This window comes from Taudactylus pleione, unplaced genomic scaffold, assembly GCF_031769625.1.
Source record: "Taudactylus pleione unplaced genomic scaffold, aTauple2 ptg001767l, whole genome shotgun sequence".
Lineage (NCBI taxonomy): Eukaryota > Metazoa > Chordata > Amphibia > Anura > Myobatrachidae > Taudactylus > Taudactylus pleione.
In genome coordinates this window covers 1-27963 of record NW_028286164.1, presented here as the reverse complement: position 1 = coordinate 27963, position 27963 = coordinate 1, and the positions used below count along the sequence as shown (strand labels likewise).

At 38.4% G+C, this 27963-nt stretch overlaps 1 pseudogene across 1 annotated transcript; it reads right to left on the bottom strand.

The window, feature by feature from the left end:
- Nucleotides 1-205: 205 nt before the first annotated feature.
- Nucleotides 206-27803, bottom strand: LOC148439463 (uncharacterized; annotated as a pseudogene). The gene is made up of 5 exons (XR_015876212.1): nt 27738-27803; nt 14761-14906; nt 9230-9417; nt 3185-3308; nt 206-2736 (listed from the first exon to the last, which is right to left on the bottom strand). The product of XR_015876212.1 is annotated as an uncharacterized LOC148439463 (transcript).
- Nucleotides 27804-27963: the final 160 nt, after the last annotated feature.

Below are 27963 nucleotides of genomic sequence, written 5' to 3'. Positions count from 1 at the left end.
TGGGTTCTAAACCTGGACCTCCATGTAGCTATTACCATTCTGAAACCCTTCTCTCCTTATCATAACCGCCAATGTCCTGTAGAAGCCAAAGAGCTAATGGTTCAACTTACAATAGAGAATAGTGAAAGACAAACTTGGATCAACCGGTGAAATAGGTGACAATGACAAAAGGAGACAATATTTGTTTATTGCAGAGCACATGGAAATTAAGTATATCGTCAACTACCCAAGACACTCCCGAAATTCTTCCAGTTCTCCTCCACATGGATCTGAATTAACAATCAAACTTTGGACAACACAGGACAAGGTTCATGAAAGTGTAAATGTAAGTGCATAAAAAGCCTGGACGATCTCTGAGTGGAAAGATGGAAATTGACTATCTCAACACCCGACAGGGCAGTCTTCATCTATTGCAAAAGTGCAGCAAGAAATCAATGTGCGGGACCTCAAGTCATCAACTGTGACTTCAATTAACCAGCCAACGAACATCTTGCGACCATTTTTATTTTCTGAGTTTTGAAATTCAAAATGAATTCAATGGATGCGAGAAACAGAAACCTACAGAAAACTAGCATGGGCATATACAGTCCAAGGAGTCAAACCAAAATATGGATTCCAAAGCCTGAGGTAGAGAAAATGGCATATGAAGGCATTGGCGATGACAAACTAAAGTGATATCGGGTTTAAGGAGTAGAACAAAGACCACGACGACATCCCAACTCCAGTGCTGCTTCTATTACTTTCTATGAGTTATTTTTAATTGGCTGGGACACACTGGCCTCTAAAAAAAACTTCTATCATTAACCAGACATTTGGAAAAATATAAATAAATCTTTAAGCCATAGTGTGATTAATCAGATTTAAGAAACGCTAAGAATTCGCACAGCATGCATGAGCGATTCATGTTTACCGACATCGATACTGGACTGTTGCTGAAATAATCGAGATAACACATGGGGGCTCATGTAAAGTTGGAAAATTGCTTGTACCTCAAAGACCCGTGCATGGAAAAAATTTGTATATTCAAAGCTCCATGGTCTTATTATTAGAACTAACAAGGTAACATTGTGTTGAATGGTCACCGGGGCAAAACTGTTGTAGAACCCCCGAGCAAATTGTATCATATCTCTTCATAACGACAGGCTAGGGTGCAGTTGCGCGATTTTACGTTTCTTCAAAACTTTATAAATCTTCAAAATGGTCCTAATGTTTGGACCACAGAGGTCATTTTCATTTCGAACACGGGTTTCAAGTCAGTAGGAGAACTTTCCTTCCTTACATTTTCAACATCAAACATTTTTAATAAATTACAATTTGGGAACCACCAAAATTAAATTTGGTTATGAGACAACATTCGAACAGTCCATGTCTGTCACACCACAACACAAACCTCCCATCATTTCGGCTCAAGTTCCATTTGCGAGTGCAGCAACAGATGTTTCTTAAGAAGAGATTTGACGGTAAAACTTTTCCCACACACGTGGCATCCAAACGGTCGGACGCCCGTGTGCTTCCTTTCATGTATGTCCAACTCTGACTTCATGAAAAAACATTTCCCACAGGTAGAACAAAACAAAGGTAAGGAGTGACTTTTCTGATGCTTGGCGAGTGAAGTCTCACTGTAGAAACAGTCTCCACACTCTGGGCAAACGCAGAGCTTCAAGTCGGTGTGAATAACCTGATGTTTCACAAGGAAGGACATCTCTGTGAAACTTTTCCCACATAGGTTACATACAAAGAGTTTATCTACAGTATGGATAACTTGATGTCTAGCAAGGTCCAAGTTACTGGAGAAGCCCTTGTGACAGCTTGGACAGTGGTACAGGATCTCCATAGTATCCGCTCGTTGATGAACTGTGTATACTGATGAGTTTTTTCCAGACATTTTGCCTTTCGATTTTGGGTAGTTGTGTCTCTGGTTACCAACAGCTGTTTTCACATGTCCTACAACAGTTAACTTCAAAGCCGGCTTTGAAGTTTCAACATCATTGCTTATGAGCTTTCCGTCTTCATGTGAGAGAGATTCCTCAGCAACATCAGTAGAAGAACATGGTCTATGATCTGCTGTTGCACAAATCTCGGTGTCTGTGAGCTCTTCTTCTTCACCAGATACAGGTTCCTCCTTAATATGAGTAGTTGTATATAGTGAAGGATCTGTGAGGGTTCCTTCATCACATGAGACTGGTTTCTCCATAATATGAGCAGATGTACATTGTGTAGTAACTGGAAGTTTGTCAATCTCAGTCTCTGTGAGGGTTCCTCCATCGCATGAGGCTGGTTCCTCCTTAATATGAGCAGATGTACACTGTGAAGGAACTAGGACTACATGAATATTGGTGTCTGTGAGGGTTCCTCCATCATATGAGACTGGTTCCTTCTTAATATGAGTAGATGTGTTCTGTGTATGATCTGTGGGTGTATAAATGTTGGGGTCTGTGAGGGTTCCTCCATCACATGAGATCGGTTCCTCCTTAATATGAGTAGATGTACACTGTGTATGATCTGTGGGTGTATAAATGTCAGTGTCTGTGAGGGTTCCTCCATCAGATAAGACGGGTTCCTCCTTAATATGAGTTGATATATTTTGTGTATGTTCTGTGGGTGTATAAATGGCACTGTCTGTGAAATCTTCACATGAAGTTTTCTCTTCATTAAAGCTTTTCAAAAAATTATCTTCCGTTGCTCCAGGTTTATGCTGATGGAAACCTCCAAGAGATTTTTTGGAGATGGATCCAACTGTGGGTAACAAAAATCTTCGCTATTAAATTATTTATCATTATATTTATGGAGCTTAAATTAGTTTTACACTTTTATAAACTACATTTTTTTGTTGACATGGTGCAATCATTTTAAATTCTTCAGGAAAGGAAATTAGCAAATTAAAATTTGAGAAAACAGGGGATCAAATCAACATTACAACAAATATTTATATATTGGATATATCCTTCAGAATGGAATTAGGTTTTATTCTGTATATGTCGAATTATTTCATATAAAAGTGTTTAGTAATGAGAGTATGGAGCCAATTGATGGATTCAATGGATTGACAACAACATCATCAACAAAACAACCTTTTTGAAACAAACTAAACTATTTTTCTGCATGCATACCTCCCCATTGTCCTAATTTGGAAGGGGGTTGGCAGAACTGGTCAAAATACTGCGAGATAATGGTATAGACATACCTTGTGTACCAAACAACGGGCCATCCTCCATCAGCACATCCTTATAAAGATCTTTGTGGCCTTCTAAGTAATCCCACTCCTCCATGGAGAAATAAACAGTGACATCTTCACATCTTATAGGAACCTGAAAAACACACAATGAAACAGTCATCACCCAGACACATCCCCCGGTGTTACTGTATAATGTCCCATTCCCAGCAGTCACCTCTCCGGTCACCACCCAGACACATCCCCCGGTGTTACTGTATAATGTCCCATTCCCAGCAGTCACCTCTCCGGTCACCACCCAGACACATCCCCCGGTGTTACTGTATAATGTCCCATTCCCAGCAGTCACCTCTCCAGTCACCACCCAGACACATCCCCCGGTGTTACTGTATAATGTCCCATACCCAGCAGTCACCACCCAGACACATCCCCCGGTGTTACTGTATAATGTCCCATTCCCAGCAGTCACCTCTCCAGTCATCACCCAGACACATCCCCCGGTGTTACTTCATCACCCAGACAGATCCCCTGGTGTAACTGTATAATGTCCCATTCCCAGCAGTCACCTCTCCAGTCATCACCCAGACACATCCCCTGGTGTTACCGTATAATGTCCCATTCCCAGCAGTCACCTCTCCAGTCATCACCCAGACACATCCCCCGGTGTTACTGTATAATGTTCCATTCCCAGCAGTCACCTCTCCAGTCATCACCCAGACACATCCCCCGGTGTTACTGTATAATGTCCCATTCCCAGCAGTCACCTCTCCAGTCATCACCCAGACACATCCCCAGGTGTTACTGTATAATGTCCTATTTCCAGCAGTCACCCAGACACATTCCCTGGTGTTACTGTATAAAGTCCCATTCCCAGCAGTCACCTCTCCGGTCATCACCCAGACACATCCCCTGGTGTTACTGTATGTCTCATTCGCAGCAGTCACCTCTCCAGTCATCACCCAGACACATCCCCTGGTGTTACTGTATAATGTCCCATTCCCAGCAGTCACCTCTCCGGTCATCACCCAGACACATCCCCTGGTGTTACTGTATAATGTCCCATTCCCAGCAGTCACCTCTCCAGTCATCACCCAGACACATCCCCCGGTGTTACTGTATAATGTCCCATTCCCAGCAGTCACCTCTCCGGTCATCACCCAGACTCATCCCCCGGTGTTACTGTAATATGTCCCATTCCCAGCAGTCACCTCTCCGGTCATCACCCGGACACATCCCCCGGTGTTACTGTAATATGTCCCATTCCCAGCAGTCACCTCTCTGGTCATCACCCAGACACATCCGCTGGTGTTACTGTAATATGTCCCATTCCCAGCAGTCACCTCTCCAGTCATCACCCAGACACATCCCCCGGTGTTACTGTACAATGTCCCATTCCCAGCAGTCACCTCTCCGGTCATCACCCAGACACATCCCCTGGTGTTACTGTACAATGTCCCATTCCCAGCAGTCACCTCTCCGGTCATCACCCAGACACATCCCCTGGTGTTACTGTATAATGTCCCATTCCCAGCAGTCACCTCTCCGGTCATCACCCAGACACATCCCCCGGTGTTACTGTACAATGTCCCATTCCCAGCAGTCACCTCTCCAGTCATCACCCAGACACATCCCCCGGTGTTACTGTATAATGTCCCATTCCCAGCAGTCACCTCTCCAGTCATCACCCAGACACATCCCCTGGTGTTACTGTATAATGTCCCATTCCCAGCAGTCACCTCTCCAGTCATCACCCAGACACATCCTCTGGTGTTACTGTATAATGTCCCATTCCCAGCAGTCACCTCTCCAGTCATCACCCAGATACATCCCCCAGTGTTACTGTATAATGTCCCATTCCTAGCAGTCACCTCTCCAGTCATCACCCAGACACATCCACTGGTTTTACTGTATAATGTCCCATTCCCAGCAGTCACCTCTCCAGTCATCACCCAGACACATCCCCCGGTGTTACTGTATAATGTCCCATTCCCAGCAGTCACCTCTCCAGTCACCACCCAGACACATCCCCCAGTGTTACTGTATAATGTCCCATTCCCAGCAGTCACCTCTCCGGTCATCAGGGCCGGTTCTACACATACGCTGGGTACGCAGCTGAGTAGGGCGCCGCATAAAGGAGGGCGCTCTGACCCGGCCGCTGCCAGCGATATGCAGCTCAGGCTGGCGGGTGGCAGTCAGACTGTGTCACTGTCTTTGACACAGCTGTCTGCGCCATTATATTACTAGGGGCGGGCCAAGTCTGCGTCTCCGGCTCTTTGGTTGCTAGGGGCAGGGCGACGTGACATGCACGTTGCGCAAAGAAGGCTGGGGCTGGCCTGCCTGGATCCCTGTGGACGGCATTGGAGAGGAGTCCCGATCCGTACCAGAGCACTTGGAGACTGCAGCGGGCGGTGCCACGGCCATCAGCAGGCTCCAAAATTAATGTACCCTTCTGGGTCCTGGCCTGTCTGGTGGTCACTCACTCACACTCAGTGAGTGCAGGCACCGCCAGCGTTTCACTCCCCAGAACCTCTTTGCTGTACTTACTGTGGGTTGCTCCGATCAACCCTGCCTGCAGCTGCTACTGGGATCGCGGATCTACTCCTTGCTTCCTCGTCTCGGGTCGGTCCCTCCCCTGCTCCCCTTAAACCCAGATACCTCTCCATTACTATGCAGACCCTGGCCGGATGCTGCTAACAGGACCCGCAGCTCGACTCTCCTATCCTGCTTTTGTTCCACGTTTGATCACCTCCAACGTGATTATGCCTCCTTCTCCTGCAGCTTACTGGGACCTGAGCTACCCTGCCGGCCTGGTACTCGCCTTAGGGTCCCACACCGCCTCCGCTGTCTCCCATGATCCTTGTTGCCTCACCCCTCTTCTCCTGCAGCAGTCAAAGTGCAGAACCTCCTACCCGCCGCCATGCTGACCACGTGGCTCCTCTGCCTGCCAGTCTGGCCCTGGGGTAAGTCCTCTCATCAATGTGACCTGTGAAACTGGCCCTCTACACCCCGCCACTGACCAGCAGACATCTTGCCCTCCATCCCATTATCGTATGCCACCACTCTGATGAACTGGACCTCTCCCGGTGCCGGTTAACTAGACTTTTAGTACACACCATTTAACATTATTTTCTTCCCTAGGCACTACCTTATTTCATTGTTTATTACTTACTGTAATAGGGAAAAAAAATCTGATTGCTGCCATCTCCAAAAAGGGAGATAGCTAAACCCCAATAGACCAATGGAGAAAAAGAAGGAAGTGCAAATAGATTAATCAATAAACATTTATTATACCAGAATAACCTATTCAACCACTAGTAAGAATTTTGCCCCTGGGAGAGACAGAACAAACACATGTGCATATCTTCCCAATTTCTTGATAATTTTGCTGCCTAACTTCCTTACTACCTCTCCTCCAAATCTTTGGTAAATTTAACATCCCCACCTACCCAGTGTCCTTTAAACGTCTCACCCTTTCTTCCTTTTTGGGCCTTTCTTAGTGGACCTCCTCCCTACTCACCACCTCTGCCTCTCCCTTCTCTCTCTCTCTTGTACAGTAAATACAGCAAACAGGCTCTGGAGAGTGTGGCTCTGGTGCTGCCTGCACTCACTGAGTGACCACCAGGCACAGCTTTTCCCTCGAGACCACGTACCATTAATTTTTTCGTGCATTTGCCTTTGGAGCGTGCATCAGTGCCCCTGGGGGCGCTGACATTTTTTTTGCTTACCTAAAAAATTCAGCTTGGGTCGGCCCTGCCGGTCATCACCTAGACACATCCCCTGGTGTTACTGTATAATGTCCCATTCCCAGCAGTGTCCTCCCCAGTCATCACCCAGACACATCCCCCAGTGTTACTGTATAATGTCCCATTCCCAGCAGTCACCTCTCCAGTCATCACCCAGACACATCCCCTGGTGTTACTGTATAATGTCCCATTCCCAGCAGTGACCTCTCCAGTCATTACCCAGACACATCCCCTGGTGTTACTGTATAATGTCCCATTCCCAGCAGTCACCTCTCCGGTCATCACCTAGACACATCCCCCAGTGTTACTGTATAATGTCCCATTCCCAGCAGTCACCTCTCCGGTCATCACCTAGACACATCCCCTGGTGTTACTGTATAATGTCCCATTCCCAGCAGTCACCTCTCCGGTCATCACCTAGACACATCCCCTGGTGTTACTGTATAATGTCCCATTCCCAGCAGTCACCTCTCCAGTCATCACCCAGACACATCCCCTGGTGTTACTGTACAATGTCCCATTCCCAGCAGTCACCTCTCCAGTCATCACCCAGACACATCCCCTGGTGTTACTGTACAATGTCCCATTCCCAGCAGTCACCTCTCCGGTCATCACCTAGACACATCCCCTGGTGTTACTGTATAATGTCCTATTCCCAGCAGTCACCTCCCCAGTCATCACCCAGACACATCCCCTGGTGTTACTGTATAATGTCCCATTCCCAGCAGTCACCTCTCCGGTCATCACCTAGACACATCCCCTGGTGTTACTGTATAATGTCCTATTCCCAGCAGTCACCTCCCCAGTCATCACCTAGACACATCCCCTGGTGTTACTGTATAATGTCCCATTCCCAGCAGTCACCTCTCCAGTCATCACCCAGATACATCCCCTGGTGTTACTGTATAATGTCCTATTCCCAGCAGTCACCTCTCCAGTCATCACCCAGACACATCCCCTGGTGTTACTGTATAATATCCCATTCCCAGCAGTCTCCTCTCCAGTCATCACCCAGACACATCTCCTGGTGTTACTGTATAATGTCTCAATCCCAGCAGTCACCTCCCCAGTCATCACCCAGACACATCCCCCGGTGTTACTGTATAATGTCCCATTCCCAGCAGTCACCTCCCCAGTCATCACCCAGACACATCCCCTGGTGTTACTGTATAATGTCCCCTTCCCAGCAGTCACCTCTCCAGTCATCACCCAGACACATCCCCTGGTGTTACTGTATAATGTCCCATTCCCAGCAGTCACCTCTCCAGTCATCACCCAGACACATCCCCTGGTGTTACTGTATAATGTCCCATTCCCAGCAGTCACCTCCCCAGTCATCACCCAGACACATCTCCTGGTGTTACCGTATAATGTCCCATTCCCAGCAGTCACCTCTCCAGTCATCACCCAGACACATCACCTGGTGTTACTGTATAATGTCCCATTCCCAGCAGTCACCTCTCCAGTCATCACCCAGACACATCCCCCGGTGTTACTGTATAATGTCTCAATCCCAGCAGTCACCTCCCCAGTCATCACCCAGACACATCCCCCGGTGTTACTGTATAATGTCCCATTCCCAGCAGTCACCTCCCCAGTCATCACCCAGACACATCCCCTGGTGTTACTGTATAATGTCCCCTTCCCAGCAGTCACCTCTCCAGTCATCACCCAGACACATCCCCTGGTGTTACTGTATAATGTCCCATTCCCAGCAGTCACCTCTCCAGTCATCACCCAGACACATCCCCTGGTGTTACTGTATAATGTCCCATTCCCAGCAGTCACCTCCCCAGTCATCACCCAGACACATCTCCTGGTGTTACCGTATAATGTCCCATTCCCAGCAGTCACCTCCCCAGTCATCACCCAGACACATCCCCTGGTTTTACTGTATAATGTCCCATTCCCAGCAGTCACCTCCCCAGTCATCACCCAGACACATCCCCTGGTGTTACTGTATAATGTCTCAATCCCAGCAGTCACTCCCCAGTCATCACCCAGACACATCCCCTGGTGTTACAGTATAATGTCCCATTCCCAGCAGTCACCTCTCCAGTCATCACCCAGACACATCTCCTGGTGTTACCGTATAATGTCCCATTCCCAGCAGTCACCTCTCCAGTCATCACCCAGACACATCCCCCCGGTGATACTGTATAATGTCCCATTCCCAGCAGTCACCTCTCCAGTCATCACCCAGACACATCCCCTGGTGTTTACCGTATAATGTCCAATTCCCAGCAGTCACCTCTCCGGTCATCACCCAGACACATCCCCTGGTGTTACTGTATAATGTCCCATTCCCAGTCACCTCTCCAGTGAGCAGCTGAATGATCTTGTTGGTGAGTTCAGGATCTTCTGGTTGTTGAGTCGTTCATCTATCTGAGACTCACCTGGAGGCACCAATACACAACTTTGTGCTCTACAAAAGCCTTCTACAACCTGGAGTCTATTGCTGCGTTCTGATCGCCCACCTGGCTTCTTCACAATGATGTAATCCTACAATTTATGAAAATTACATATAATTCTCAACAAGAGACACTCTATTACTTAGATAAATATCTTGAAACATTAAAGAGATAAGAATGAAGTCATGTCATGTCCCTGTATTAATACTATGGCTATAAGTGATGTCACTGTGACACCCCCAGATCCATTCACCTCCCCAGTCATGTCCCTGTATTATTACTATAGATATAAGTGATGTCACTGTGACACTCCCAGATCCCCTCACCTCCCCAGTCATGTCCCTGTATTAATACTATGGCTATAAGTGATGTCACTGTGACACCCCCAGATCCCCTCACCTCCCCAGTCATGTCCCTGTATTATTACTATAGATATAAGTGATGTCACTGTGACACTCCCAGATCCCCTCACCTCCCCAGTCATGTCCCTGTATTATTACTATAGATATAAGTGATGTCACTGTGACACTCCCAGATCCCCTCACCTCCCCAGTCATGTCCCTGTATTATTACTATAGATATAAGTGATGTCACTGTGACACTCCAGATCCCCTCACCTCCCCAGTCATGTCCCTGTATTATTACTATAGATATAAGTGATGTCACTGTTACACCCCCAGATCCCCTCACCTCCCCAGTCATGTCCCTGTATTATTACTATAGATATAAGTGATGTCACTGTGACACTCCCAGATCCCCTCACCTCCCCAGTCATGTCCCTGTATTATTACTATAGATATAAGTGATGTCACTGTGACACTCCCAGATCCCCTCACCTCCCCAGTCATGTCCCTGTATTATTACTATAGATATAAGTGATGTCACTGTGACACTCCCAGATCCCCTCACCTCCCCAGTCATGTCCCTGTATTATTACTATAGATATAAGTGATGTCACTGTGACACTCCCAGATCCCCTCACCTCCCCAGTCATGTCCCTGTATTATTACTATAGATATAAGTGATGTCACTGTTACACCCCCAGATCCCCTCACCTCCCCAGTCATGTCCCTGTATTATTACTATAGGTATAAGTGATGTCACTGTGACACTCCCAGATCCTCTCACCTCCCCAGTCATGTCCCTGTATTATTACTATAGATATAAGTGATGTCACTGTGACACCCCCAGATCCCCTCACCTCCCCAGTCATGTCCCTGTATTATTACTATGGCTATAAGTGATGTCACTGTGACACCCCCAGTCCTCTCACCTCCCCAGTCATGTCCCTGTATTATTACTATAGATATAAGTGATGTCACTGTGACACCCCCAGATCCCCTCACCTCCCCAGTCATGTCCCTGTATTATTACTATAGATATAAGTGATGTCACTGTGACACCCCCAGATCCCCTCACCTCCCCAGTCATGTCCCTGTATTATTACTATAGATATAAGTGATGTCACTGTGACACTCCCAGATCACCTCACCTTCCCAGTCATGTCCCTGTATTATTACTATAGATATAAGTGATGTCACTGTGACACTCCCAGATCCCCTCACCTCCCCAGTCATGTCCCTGTATTATTACTATAGATATAAGTGATGTCACTGTGACACCCCCAGATCCCCTCACCTCCCCAGTCATGTCCCTGTATTATTACTATAGATATAAGTGATGTCACTGTGACACCCCCAGATCCCCTCACCTCCCCAGTCATGTCCCTGTATTATTACTATAGATATAAGTGATGTCACTGTGACACTCCCAGATCACCTCACCTTCCCAGTCATGTCCCTGTATTATTACTATAGATATAAGTGATGTCACTGTGACGCCCCCAGATCCTCTCACCTCCCCAGTCATGTCCCTGTATTATTACTATAGATATAAGTGATGTCACTGTGACACTCCCAGATCCTCTCACCTCCCCAGTCATGTCCCTGTATTATTACTATAGATATAAGTGATGTCACTGTGACTCCCAGATCCCCTCACCTCCCCAGTCATGTCCCTGTATTATTACTATAGATATAAGTGATGTCACTGTGACACTCCCAGATCCCCTCACCTCCCCAGTCATGTCCCTGTATTATTACTATAGATATAAGTGATGTCACTGTGACACTCCCAGATCCCCTCACCTCCCCAGTCATGTCCCTGTATTATTACTATAGATATAAGTGATGTCACTGTGACACCCCCAGATCCCCTCACCTCCCCAGTCATGTCCCTGTATTATTACTACAGATATAAGTGATGTCACTGTGACACCCCCAGATCCCCTCACCTCCCCAGTCATGTCCCTGTATTATTACTATAGATATAAGTGATGTCACTGTGACACTCCCAGATCCTCTCACCTCCCCAGTCATGTCCCTGTATTATTACTATAGATATAAGTGATGTCACTGTGACACTCCCAGATCCCCTCACCTCCCCAGTAATGTCCATGTATTATTACTATAGATATAAGTGATGTCACTGTGACACTCCCAGATCCCCTCACCTCCCCAGTCATGTCCCTGTATTATTACTATAGATATAAGTGATGTCACTGTGACACCCCCAGATCCCCTCACCTCCCCAGTCATGTCCCTGTATTATTACTATAGATATAAGCGATGTCACTGTGACACGAGCAGATCCCCTCACCTCCCCCGTCATGTCCCTGTATTATTACTATAGATATAAGTGATGTCACTGTGACACTCCCAGATCCTCTCACCTCCCCAGTCATGTCCCTGTATTATTACTATAGATATAAGTGATGTCACTGTGACACTCCCAGATCCCCTCATCTCCCCAGTCATGTCCCTGTATTATTACTATAGATATAAGTGATGTCACTGTGACACTCCCAGATCCCCTCACCTCCCCAGTCATGTCCCTGTATTATTACTATAGATATAAGTGATGTCACTGTGACACTCCCAGATCCCCTCACCTCCCCAGTCATGTCCCTGTATTATTACTATAGATATAAGTGATGTCACTGTTACACCCCCAGATCCCCTCACCTCCCCAGTCATGTCCCTGTATTATTACTATAGATATAAGTGATGTCACTGTGACACTCCCAGATCCCCTCACCTCCCCAGTCATGTCCCTGTATTATTACTATAGATATAAGTGATGTCACTGTGACACCCCCAGATCCTCTCACCTCCCCAGTCATGTCCCTGTATTATTACTATAGATATAAGTGATGTCACTGTGACACTCCCAGATCCCCTCACCTCCCCAGTCATGTCCCTGTATTATTACTATAGATATAAGTGATGTCACTGTGACACTCCCAGATCCCCTCACCTCCCCAGTCATGTCCCTGTATTATTACTATAGATATAAGTGATGTCACTGTGACACTCCCAGATCCCCTCACCTCCCCAGTCATGTCCCTGTATTATTACTATAGATATAAGTGATGTCACTGTTACACCCCCAGATCCCCTCACCTCCCCAGTCATGTCCCTGTATTATTACTATAGGTATAAGTGATGTCACTGTGACACCCCCAGATCCCCTCACCTCCCCAGTCATGTCCCTGTATTATTACTATGGCTATAAGTGATGTCACTGTGACACCCCAGATCCCCTCACCTCCCCAGTCATGTCCCTGTATTATTACTATAGATATAAGTGATGTCACTGTGACACTCCCAGATCCCCTCACCTCCCCAGTCATGTCCCTGTATTATTACTATAGATATAAGTGATGTCACTGTGACACCCCCAGATCCCCTCACCTCCCCAGTCATGTCCCTGTATTATTACTATAGATATAAGTGATGTCACTGTGACACTCCCAGATCACCTCACCTTCCCAGTCATGTCCCTGTATTATTACTATAGATATAAGTGATGTCACTGTGACGCCCCCAGATCCTCTCACCTCCCCAGTCATGTCCCTGTATTATTACTATAGATATAAGTGATGTCACTGTGACACTCCCAGATCCTCTCACCTCCCCAGTCATGTCCCTGTATTATTACTATAGATATAAGTGATGTCACTGTGACTCCCAGATCCCCTCACCTCCCCAGTCATGTCCCTGTATTATTACTATAGATATAAGTGATGTCACTGTGACACTCCCAGATCCCCTCACCTCCCCAGTCATGTCCCTGTATTATTACTATAGATATAAGTGATGTCACTGTGACACTCCCAGATCCCCTCACCTCCCCAGTCATGTCCCTGTATTATTACTATAGATATAAGTGATGTCACTGTGACACCCCCAGATCCCCTCACCTCCCCAGTCATGTCCCTGTATTATTACTACAGATATAAGTGATGTCACTGTGACACCCCCAGATCCCCTCACCTCCCCAGTCATGTCCCTGTATTATTACTATAGATATAAGTGATGTCACTGTGACACTCCCAGATCCTCTCACCTCCCCAGTCATGTCCCTGTATTATTACTATAGATATAAGTGATGTCACTGTGACACTCCCAGATCCCCTCACCTCCCCGGTCATGTCCCTGTATTATTACTATAGATATAAGTGATGTCACTGTGACACCCCCAGATCCCCTCACCTCCCCAGTCATCTCCCTGTATTATTACTATAGATATATAAGTGATGTCACTGTGACACCCCCAGATCCCCATCACCTCCCCAGTCATGTCCCTGTATTATTACTATAGATATAAGTGATGTCACTGTGACACTCCCAGATCCCCTCACCTCCCCAGTAATGTCCATGTATTATTACTATAGATATAAGTGATGTCACTGTGACACTCCCAGATCCCCTCACCTCCCCAGTCATGTCCCTGTATTATTACTATAGATATAAGTGATGTCACTGTGACACCCCCAGATCCCCTCACCTCCCCAGTCATGTCCCTGTATTATTACTATAGATATAAGCGATGTCACTGTGACACGAGCAGATCCCCTCACCTCCCCCGTCATGTCCCTGTATTATTACTATAGATATAAGTGATGTCACTGTGACACTCCCAGATCCTCTCACCTCCCCAGTCATGTCCCTGTATTATTACTATAGATATAAGTGATGTCACTGTGACACTCCCAGATCCCCTCATCTCCCCAGTCATGTCCCTGTATTATTACTATAGATATAAGTGATGTCACTGTGACACCCCCAGATCCCCTCACCTCCCTGGTCATGTCCCTGTATTATTACTATAGATATAAGTGATGTCACTGTGACACCCCCAGATCCCCTCACCTCCCCAGTCATGTCTCTGTATTATTACTATAGATATATAAGTGATGTCACTGTGACACTCCCAGAGCCCCTCACCTCCCCAGTCATGTCCCTGTATTATTACTATAGATATAAGTGATGTCACTGTGACACGAGCAGATCCCCTCACCTCCCCAGTCATGTCCCTGTATTATTACTATAGATATAAGTGATGTCACTGTGACACGAGCAGATCCCCTCACCTCCCCCGTCAGCAGGTAGATTATCTCCAGGGTGAGATTTAATATCTTTTCCGTCATCGCACTGTTATCCTTCTCCATCCTCAGATGATTGGTAACTGGACTTTTATATTCTATGGTTTTACACTTGAGGGTATATTTCTTTTAGTCTAATAAAAAAAAAATAATTGAAATTTAGCCTGGAAATATAAATAATATAATATAGATCAGTGATTACATTACTATGTGTGTGTATTACGGTTGAGTATGAAATACCGAACCCGGAAGCCCGACTGGCGAAAATGCAGACGAGGGAAGGTAAGGATGCTATCCCTCCCCTCTTCCCCTAATAACCCTAACCCTCCCCCCAGTGGTGCCTTACCCTAATCCCACTTCCCGCAACCTAAACCTAACCATCCCGGGGAGGTCTCTAACCCTAATATCCTCCAGGGAGAGCCTAAACCTAACGCAACCTGGACATTCGGGATGGTAACGCCGGTACTATGTTTCCGGCTTTTACCCTCTTCCCAGTATAATACAGATCAGTGAGTATATATAGTATAGTAGAGGTATAACAGGGATAGAATATACAGTATAATACAGATCAGTGAGTATATAGTATAGTAGAGGTATAACAGGGATATAATATACAGTATATTACAGATCAGTGAGTATATAGTACAGTAGAGGTATAATAGTGATATAATATACAGTATAATACAGATCAGTGAGTATATATAGTATAGTAGAGGTATAACAGGGATAGAATATACAGTATAATACAGATCAGTGAGTATATAGTATAGTAGAGGTATAACAGGGATAGAATATACAGTATAATACAGATCAGTGAGTATATAGTATAGTAGAGGTATAACAGGGATAGAATATACAATATAATACAGATCAGTGAGTATATAGTATAGTAGAGGTATAACAGGGATATAATATACAGTATAATACAGATCAGTGAGTATATAGTACAGTAGAGGTATAACAGGGATATAATATACAGTATAATACAGATCAGTGAGTATATAGTATAGTAGAGGTATAACAGGGATATAATATACAGTATAATACAGATCAGTGAGTATATAGTATAGTAGAGGTATGACAGACATATAATATAAGTATAATACAGATTAGTGAGTATATAGTACAGTAGAGGTATAATAGTGATATAATATACAGTATAATACAGATCAGTGAGTATATAGTACAGTAGAGGTATGACAGACATATAATATACAGTATAATACAGATTAGTGAGTATATAGTACAGTAGAGGTATGACAGACATATAATATACAGTATAATACAGATCAGTGAGTATATAGTATAGTAGAGGTAAAACAGGGATATAATATACAGTATAATACAGATCAGTGAGTATATAGTACAGTAGAGGTATAACAGGGATATAATATACAGTATAATACAGATCAGTGAGTATATAGTACAGTAGAGGTATAACAGGGATATAATATACAGTATAATACAGATAAGTGAGTATATATAGTATAGTAGAGATATAACAGGAATATAATATACAGTATAATACAGATAAGTGAGTATATAGTACAGTAGAGGTATAACAGGGATATAATATACAGTATAATACAGATCAGTGAGTATATATAGTATAGCAGAGATATAACAGGGATAGAATATACAGTATAATACAGAATAATGAGTATATAGTATAGTAGAGGTATAACAGGAATAGAATATACAGTATAATACAGAATAATGAGTATATAGTATAGTAGAGGTATAACAGGGATATAATATACAGTATAATACAGATCAGTGAGTATATATAGTATAGTAGAGGTATAACAGGGATAAAATATACAGTATAATACAGATTAGTGAGTATATAGTACAGTAGAGGTATGACAGGGATAGAATATACAGTATAATACAGATTAGTGAGTATATAGTACAGTAGAGGTATAACAGACATATAATATACAGTATAATACAGATCAGTGAGTATATAGTATAGTAGAGGTAAAACAGGGATATAATATACAGTATAATACAGATCAGTGAGTATATATAGTATAGTAGAGGTATAACAGGGATATAATATACAGTATAATACAGATCAGTGAGTATATATAGTATAGTAGAGGTATAACAGGGATATAATATACAGTATAATACAGATCAGTGAGTATATAGTATAGTAGAGGTATAACAGGGATATAATATACAGTATAATACAGATCAGTGAGTATATATAGTATAGTAGAGGTATAACAGGGATATAATATACAGTATTATACAGATCAGTGAGTATATATAGTATAGTAGAGGTATGACAGACATATAATATACAGTATAATACAGATCAGTGAGTATATAGTATAGTAAAGGTATAACAGACATATAATATACAGTATAATACAGATCAGTGAGTATATATAGTATAGTAGAGGTAAAACAGGGATATAATATACAGTATAATACAGATCAGTGAGTATATAGTACAGTAGAGGTATAACAGGGATATAATATACAGTATAATACAGATCAGTGAGTATATAGTACAGTAGAGGTATAACAGGGATATAATATACAGTATAATACAGATAAGTGAGTATATATAGTATAGTAGAGATATAACAGGAATATAATATACAGTATAATACAGATAAGTGAGTATATAGTACAGTAGAGGTATAACAGGGATATAATATACAGTATAATACAGATCAGTGAGTATATATAGTATAGCAGAGATATAACAGGGATAGAATATACAGTATAATACAGAATAATGAGTATATAGTATAGTAGAGGTATAACAGGAATAGAATATACAGTATAATACAGAATAATGAGTATATAGTATAGTAGAGGTATAACAGGGATATAATACACAGTATAATACAGATCAGTGAGTATATATAGTATAGTAGAGGTATAACAGGGATAAAATATACAGTATAATACAGATTAGTGAGTATATAGTACAGTAGAGGTATGACAGGGATAGAATATACAGTATAATACAGATTAGTGAGTATATAGTACAGTAGAGGTATAACAGACATATAATATACAGTATAATACAGATCAGTGAGTATATAGTATAGTAGAGGTAAAACAGGGATATAATATACAGTATAATACAGATCAGTGAGTATATATAGTATAGTAGAGGTATAACAGGGATATAATATACAGTATAATACAGATCAGTGAGTATATATAGTATAGTAGAGGTATAACAGGGATATAATATACAGTATAATACAGATCAGTGAGTATATAGTATAGTAGAGGTATAACAGGGATATAATATACAGTATAATACAGATCAGTGAGTATATATAGTATAGTAGAGGTATAACAGGGATATAATATACAGTATTATACAGATCAGTGAGTATATATAGTATAGTAGAGGTATGACAGACATATAATATACAGTATAATACAGATCAGTGAGTATATAGTATAGTAAAGGTATAACAGACATATAATATACAGTATAATACAGATCAGTGAGTATATATAGTATAGTAGAGGTATGACAGAGATATAATATACAGTATAATACAGATCAGTGAGTACATATAGTATAGTAGAGGTATAACAGACATATAATATACAGTATAATACAGATCAGTGAGTATATAGTACAACAGAGGTATAACAGGGATATAATATACAGTATAATACAGATCAGTGAGTATATATTACAGCAGAGGTATAACAGGGATATAATATACAGTATAATACAGATCAGTGAGTACATAGTATAGTAGAGGTATAACAGGGATATAATATACAGTATAATACAGATCAGTGAGTATATAATACAGTAGAGGTATAACAGGGATATAATATACAGTATAATACAGATCAGTGAGTACATAGTATAGTAGAGGTATGACAGGGATATAATATACAGTATAATACAGATCAGTGAGTACATAGTACAGTAGAGGTATAACAGGGATATAATATACAGTATAATACAGATCAGTGAGTATATAGTATAGTAGAGGTATAACAGGAATAGAATATACAGTATAATACAGATCAGTGAGTATATAGTATAGCAGAGGTATAATAGTGATATAATATACAGTATAATACAGATCAGTGAGTATATAGTACAGTAGAGGTATAACAGGGATATAATATACAGTATAATACAGATCAGTGAGTACATAGTACAGTAGAGGTATAACAGGGATATAATATACAGTATAATACAGATCAGTGAGTATATAGTATAGTAGAGGTATAACAGGAATAGAATATACAGTATAATACAGATCAGTGAGTATATAGTATAGTAGAGGTATAACAGGGATAGAATATACAATATAATACAGATCAGTGAGTATATATAGTATAGTAGAGGTATAACAGGGATATAATATACAGTATAATACAGATCAGTGAGTATATAGTACAGTAGAGGTATGACAGGGATAGAATATACAGTATAATACAGATCAGTGAGTATATATAGTATAGTAGAGGTATAACAGGGATAGAATATACAGTATAATACAGATCAGTGAGTATATAGTACAGTAGAGGTATGACAGGGATAGAATATACAGTATAATACAGATCAGTGAGTATATAGTAGAGGTATAACAGACATATAATATACAGTATAATACAGATCAATGAGTATATATAGTATAGTAGAGGTATGACAGGGATATAATATACAGTATAATACAGATCAGTGAGTATATAGTAGAGGTATAACAGACATATAATATACAGTATAATACAGATCAATGAGTATATATAGTACAGTAGAGGTATGACAGGGATATAATATACAGTATAATACAGATCAGTGAGTATATAGTACAGTAGAGGTATGACAGGGATAGAATATACAGTATAATACAGATCAGTGAGTATATAGTAGAGGTATAACAGGGATAGAATATACAGTATAATACAGATCAGAGAGTATATAGTACAGTAGAGGTATGACAGGGATATAATATACAGTATAATACAGATCAGTGAGTATATAGTACAGTAGAGGTATAACAGGGATATAATATACAGTATAATACAGATCAGTGAGTATATATAGTATAGTAGAGGTATGACAGGGATATAATATACAGTATAATACAGATCAGTGAGTATATATAGTACAGTAGAGGTATAATAGGGATATAATATACAGTATAATACAGAGCAGTGAGTATATAGTATAGTAGAGGTATAACAGGGATATAATATACAGTATAATACAGATCAGTGAGTATATATAGTATAGTAGAGGTATAATAGTGATATAATATACAGTATAATACAGATCAGTGAGTATATAGTTTAGTAGAGGTATAACAGACATATAATATACAGTATAATACAGATCAGTGAGTATATATAGTATAGTAGAGGTATAATAGTGATATACTATACAGTATAATACAGATCAGTGAGTATATAGTTTAGTAGAGGTATAACAGACATATAATATACAGTATAATACAGATCAGTGAGTATATATAGTATAGTAGAGGTATAACAGGGATATAATATACAGTATAATACAGATCAGTGAGTATATAGTATAGTAGAGGTATAACATGGATATAATATACAGTATAATACAGATCAGTGAGTATATAGTACAGTAGAGGTATAACAGGGATATAATATACAGTATAATACAGATCAGTGAGTATATATAGTATAGTAGAGGTATAATAGTGATATAATATACAGTATAATACAGATCAGTGAGTATATAGTTTAGCAGAGGTATAACAGACATATAATATACAGTATAATACAGATCAGTGAGTATATATAGTATAGTAGAGGTATAACAGGGATATAATATACAGTATAATACAGATCAGTGAGTATATAGTATAGTAGAGGTATAACAGGGATATAATATACAGTATAATACAGAATAATGAGTATATAGTATAGTAGAGGTATAACAGGGATATAATATACAGTATAATACAGATCAGTGAGTATATAGTATAGTAGAGGTATAACAGTGATATAATATACAGTATAATACAGATCAGTGAGTATATAGTACAGCAGAGGTATAACAGGGATATAATATACAGTATAATACAGATCAGTGAGTATATAGTACAGCAGAGGTATAACAGGGATAGAATATACAGTATAATACTGATCAGTGAGTATATATAGTATAGTAGAGGTATGACAGGGATAGAATATACAGTATAATACAGATCAGTGAGTATACAGTACAGTAGAGGTATAACAGGGATATAATATACAGTATAATACAGATCAGTAAGTATATAGTATAGTAGAGGTATAACAGGGATAGAATATACAGTATAATACAGATCAGTGAGTATATATAGTATAGTAGAGGCATAACAGGGATATAATATACAGTATAATACAGATCAGTGAGTATATAGTATAGTAGAGGTATAACAGGGATATAATATACAGTATAATACAGATCAGTGAGTATATATAGTATAGTAGAGGTATGACAGGGATATAATATACAGTATAATACAGATCAGTGAGTATACAGTTTAGTAGAGGTATAACAGACATATAATATACAGTATAATACAGATCAGTGAGTATATATAGTATAGTAGAGGTATAATAGTGATACAATATACAGTATAATACAGATCAGTGAGTATATAGTTTAGTAGAGGTATAACAGACATATAATATACAGTATAATACAGATCAGTGAGTATATATAGTATAGTAGAGGTATAACAGGGATATAATATACAGTATAATACAGATCAGTGAGTATATAGTATAGTAGAGGTATAACATGGATATAATATACAGTATAATACAGATCGGTGAGTATATAGTACAGTAGAGGTATAACAGGGATATAATATACAGTATAATACAGATCAGTGAGTATATATAGTATAGTAGAGGTATAATAGTGATATAATATACAGTATAATACAGATCAGTGAGTATATAGTTTAGCAGAGGTATAACAGACATATAATATACAGTATAATACAGATCAGTGAGTATATATAGTATAGTAGAGGTATAACAGAGATATAATATACAGTATAATACAGATCAGTGAGTATATATAGTACAGTAGAGGTATAACAGGGATATAATATACAGTATATTACAGATCAGTGAGTATATAGTATAGTAGAGGTATAACAGGGATATAATATACAGTATAATACAGATCAGTGAGTATATAGTATAGTAGAGGTATAACAGGGATATAATATAGAGTATAATACAGATCAGTGAGTATATAGTATAGTAGAGGTATAACAGGGATATAATATACAGTATAATACAGATCAGTAAGTACATAGTATAGTAGAGGTATAACAGGGATATAATATACAGTATAATACAGATCAGTGAGTATATAGTACAGCAGAGGTATAACAGACATATAATATACAGTATAATACAGAGCAGTGAGTATATATAGTATAGTAGAGGTATGACAGGGATATAATATACAGTATAATACAGATCAGTGAGTATATAGTACAGTAGAGGTATAACAGGGATATAATATACAGTATAATACAGAATAATGAGTATATAGTATAGTAGAGGTATAACAGGGATATAATATACAGTATAATACAGATCAGTGAGTATATAGTACAGTAGAGGTATAACAGGGATATAATATACAGTATAATACAGATAAGTGAGTATATATAGTATAGTAGAGATATAACAGGGATAGAATATACAGTATAATACAGAATAATGAGTATATAGTACAGTAGAGGTATAACAGGGATATAATATACAGTATAATACAGATCAGTGAGTATATAGTACAGTAGAGGTATAACAGGGATATAATATACAGTATAATACAGATCAGTTAGTATATAGTATAGTAGAGGTATAACAGGGATATAATATACAGTATAATACAGATAAGTGAGTATATAGTACAGTAGAGGTATAACAGGGATATAATATACAGTATAATACAGATCAGTGAGTATATATAGTATAGTAGAGATATAACAGGGATAGAATATACAGTATAATACAGAATAATGAGTATATAGTATAGTAGAGGTATGACAGGGATAGAATATACAGTATTATACAGATCAGTGAGTATATATAGTATAGTAGAGGTATAACAGGAATAGAATATACAGTATAATACAGAATAATGAGTATATAGTATAGTAGAGGTATAACAGGGATATAATATACAGTATAATACAGATCAGTGAGTATATATAGTATAGTAGAGGTATAACAGGGATAAAATATACAGTATAATACAGATTAGTGAGTATATAGTACAGTAGAGGTATGACAGACATAATATACAGTATAATACAGATTAGTGAGTATAAAGTACAGTAGAGGTATGACAGACATATAATATACAGTATAATACAGATCAGTGAGTATATAGTATAGTAGAGGTAAAACAGGGATATAATATACAGTATAATACAGATCAGTGAGTATATATAGTATAGTAGAGGTATAACAGGGATATAATATACAATATTATACAGATCAGTGAGTATATATAGTATAGTAGAGGTATGACAGGGATATAATATACAGTATAATACAGATCAGTGAGTATATAGTATAGTAAAGGTATAACAGACATATAATATACAGTATAATACAGATCAGTGAGTATATAGTATAGTAAAGGTATAACAGACATATAATATACAGTATAATACAGATCAGTGAGTATATATAGTATAGTAGAGGTATGACAGACATATAATATACAGTATAATACAGATCAGTGAGTATATAGTACAGCAGAGGTATAACAGGGATATAATATACAGTATAATACAGATCAGTGAGTATATATTACAGCAGAGGTATAACAGGGATATAATATACAGTATAATACAGATCAGTGAGTACATAGTATAGTAGAGGTATGACAGGGATATAATATACAGTATAATACAGATCAGTGAGTACATAGTACAGTAGAGGTATAACAGGGATATAATATACAGTATAATACAGATCAGTGAGTATATAGTATAGTAGAGGTATAACAGGAATAGAATATATAGTATAATACAGATCAGTGAGTATATATAGTATAGTAGAGGTATAACAGGGATATAATATACAGTATAATACAGATCAGTGAGTATATAGTACAGTAGAGGTATCACAGGGATAGAATATACAGTATAATACAGATCAGTGAGTATATATAGTATAGTAGAGGTATAACAGGGATAGAATATACAGTATAATACAGATCAGTGAGTATATAGTACAGTAGAGGTATGACAGGGATATAATATACAGTATAATACAGATCAGTGAGTATATAGTACAGTAGAGGTATGACAGGGATAGAATATACAGTATAATACAGATCAATGAGTATATATAGTATAGTAGAGGTATGACAGACATATAATATACAGTATAATACAGATCAGTGAGTATATATAGTATAGTAGAGGTATAATAGTGATATAATATACAGTATAATACAGATCAGTGAGTATATATAGTATAGTAGAGGTATGACAGGGATATAATATACAGTATAATACACATCAGTGAGTATATATAGTACAGTAGAGGTATAACAGGGATATAATATACAGTATAATACAGATCAGTGAGTATATAGTACAGTAGAGGTATGACAGGGATAGAATATACAGTATAATACAGATCAGTGAGTATATATAGTATAGTAGAGGTATAACAGGGATAGAATATACAGTATAATACAGATCAGTGAGTATATATAGTATAGTAGAGGTATAACAGGGATATAATATACAGTATAATACAGATCAGTGAGTATATAGTACAGTAGAGGTATGATAGGGATAGAATATACAGTATAATACAGATCAGTGAGTATATAGTATAGTAGAGGTATAACAGGGATATAATATACAGTATAATACAGATCAGTGAGTATATAGTATAGTAGAGGTATGACAGGGATATAATATACAGTATAATACAGATCAGTGAGTATATATAGTACAGTAGAGGTATGACAGGGATAGAATATACAGTATAATACAGATCAGTGAGTATATAGTAGAGGTATAACAGGGATATGATATACAGTATAATACAGATCAGTGAGTATATAGTACAGTAGAGGTATAATAGGGATATAATATACAGTATAATACAGAGCAGTGAGTATATAGTATAGTAGAGGTATAACAGGGATATAATATACAGTATAATACAGATCAGTGAGTATATATAGTACAGTAGAGGTATAATAGGGATATAATATACAGTATAATACAGATCAGTGAGTATATAGTACAGTAGAGGTATAATAGTGATATAATATACAGTATAATACAGATCAGTGAGTATATAGTTTAGTAGAGGTATAACAGGGATATAATATACAGTATATTACAGATCAGTGAGTATATATAGTATAGTAGAGGTATAATAGTGATATAATATACAGTATAATACAGATCAGTGAGTATATAGTTTAGTAGAGGTATAACAGACATATAATATACAGTATAATACAGATCAATGAGTATATATAGTATAGTAGAGGTATAACAGGGATATAATATACAGTATAATACAGATCAGTGAGTATATAGTATAGTAGAGGTATAACATGGATATAATATACAGTATAATACAGATCAGTGAGTATATAGTACAGTAGAGGTATAACAGGGATATAATATACAGTATAATACAGATCAGTGAGTACATATAGTATAGTAGAGGTATGACAGGGATATAATATACAGTATAATACAGATCAGTGAGTATATAGTATAGTAGAGGTATAACAGGGATATAATATACAGTATAATACAGATCAGTGAGTATATATAGTATAGTAGAGGTATAATAGTGATATAATATACAGTATAATACAGATCAGTGAGTATATAGTTTAGCAGAGGTATAACAGACATATAATATACAGTATAATACAGATCAGTGAGTATATATAGTATAGTAGAGGTATAACAGGGATATAATATACAGTATAATACAGATCAGTGAGTATATAGTATAGTAGAGGTATAACAGGGATATAATATACAGTATAATACAGATCAGTGAGTATATAGTATAGTAGAGGTATAACAGTGATATAATATACAGTATAATACAGATCAGTGAGTATATAGTACAGCAGAGGTATAACAGGGATATAATATACAGTATAATACAGATCAGTGAGTATATAGTACAGCAGAGGTATAACAGGGATAGAATATACAGTATAATACAGATCAGTGAGTATATATAGTATAGTAGAGGTATGACAGGGATAGAATATACAGTATAATACAGATCAGTGAGTATATAGTACAGTAGAGGTATAACAGGGATATAATATACAGTATAATACAGATCAGTGAGTATATAGTATAGTAGAGGTATAACAGGGATAGAATATACAGTATAATACAGATCAGTGAGTATATATAGTATAGTAGAGGCATAACAGGGATATAATATACAGTATAATACAGATCAGTGAGTATATAGTATAGTAGAGGTATAACAGGGATATAATATACAGTATAATACAGATCAGTGAGTATATATAGTATAGTAGAGGTATGACAGGGATATAATATACAGTATAATACAGATCAGTGAGTATACAGTTTAGTAGAGGTATAACAGACATATAATATACAGTATAATACAGATCAGTGAGTATATATAGTATAGTAGAGGTATAATAGTGATATAATATACAGTATAATACAGATCAGTGAGTATATAGTTTAGTAGAGGTATAACAGACATATAATATACAGTATAATACAGATCAGTGAGTATATATAGTATAGTAGAGGTATAACAGGCATATAATATACAGTATAATACAGATCAGTGAGTATATAGTATAGTAGAGGTATAACATGGATATAATATACAGTATAATACAGATCGGTGAGTTTATAGTACAGTAGAGGTATAACAGGGATATAATATACAGTATAATACAGATCAGTGAGTATATATAGTATAGTAGAGGTATAATAGTGATATAATATACAGTATAATACAGATCAGTGAGAATATAGTTTAGCAGAGGTATAACAGACATATAATATACAGTATAATACAGATCAGTGAGTATATATAGTATAGTAGAGGTATAACAGAGATATAATATACAGTATAATACAGATCAGTGAGTATATATAGTATAGTAGAGGTATAACAGGGATATAATATACAGTATATTACAGATCAGTGAGTATATAGTATAGTAGAGGTATAACAGGGATATAATATACAGTATTATACAGATCAGTGAGTATATAGTATAGTAGAGGTATAATAGGGATATAATATAGAGTATAATACAGATCAGTGAGTATATAGTATAGTAGAGGTATAACAGGGATATAATATACAGTATAATACAGATCAGTAAGTACATAGTATAGTAGAGGTATAACAGGGATATAATATACAGTATAATACAGATCAGTGAGTATATAGTACAGCAGAGGTATAACAGGGATATAATATACAGTATAATACAGATCAGTGAGTATATAGTATAGTAGAGGTATAACAGACATATAATATACAGTATAATACAGAGCAGTGAGTATATATAGTATAGTAGAGGTATGACAGGGATATAATATACAGTATAATACAGATCAGTGAGTATATAGTACAGTAGAGGTATAACAGGGATATAATATACAGTATAATACAGATCAGTGAGTATATAGTATAGTAGAGGTATAACAGGGATATAATATACAGTATAATACAGATCAGTGAGTATATAGTTTAGCAGAGGTATAACAGACATATAATATACAGTATAATACAGATCAGTGAGTATATAGTATAGTAGAGGTATAATAGTGATATAATATACAGTATAATACAGAATAATGAGTATATAGTACAGTAGAGGTATAACAGACATATAATATACAGTATTATATACATTATAGTATAATATAATAGTTATTATAGTGCAGGACACTTACATAGTGACTGTTTGAGATCAGGAAGTGAGAATAAGCTGAGAAAGTAAAGCATTCTGGGTATTGTAGTTTGTTGTATGTGAACACTAGAGGTAATTTGGTATATTACAGCTATGTCCTCTCCCTCGGCGGCCATTTTGTGTAGGCTCCTTTATTCTTTCTAGTGTCTCGGGCTACAGAAATATGGCCGCTATCACATATGTCAGCCTAGTGCTGTGCTGTGGTCGTG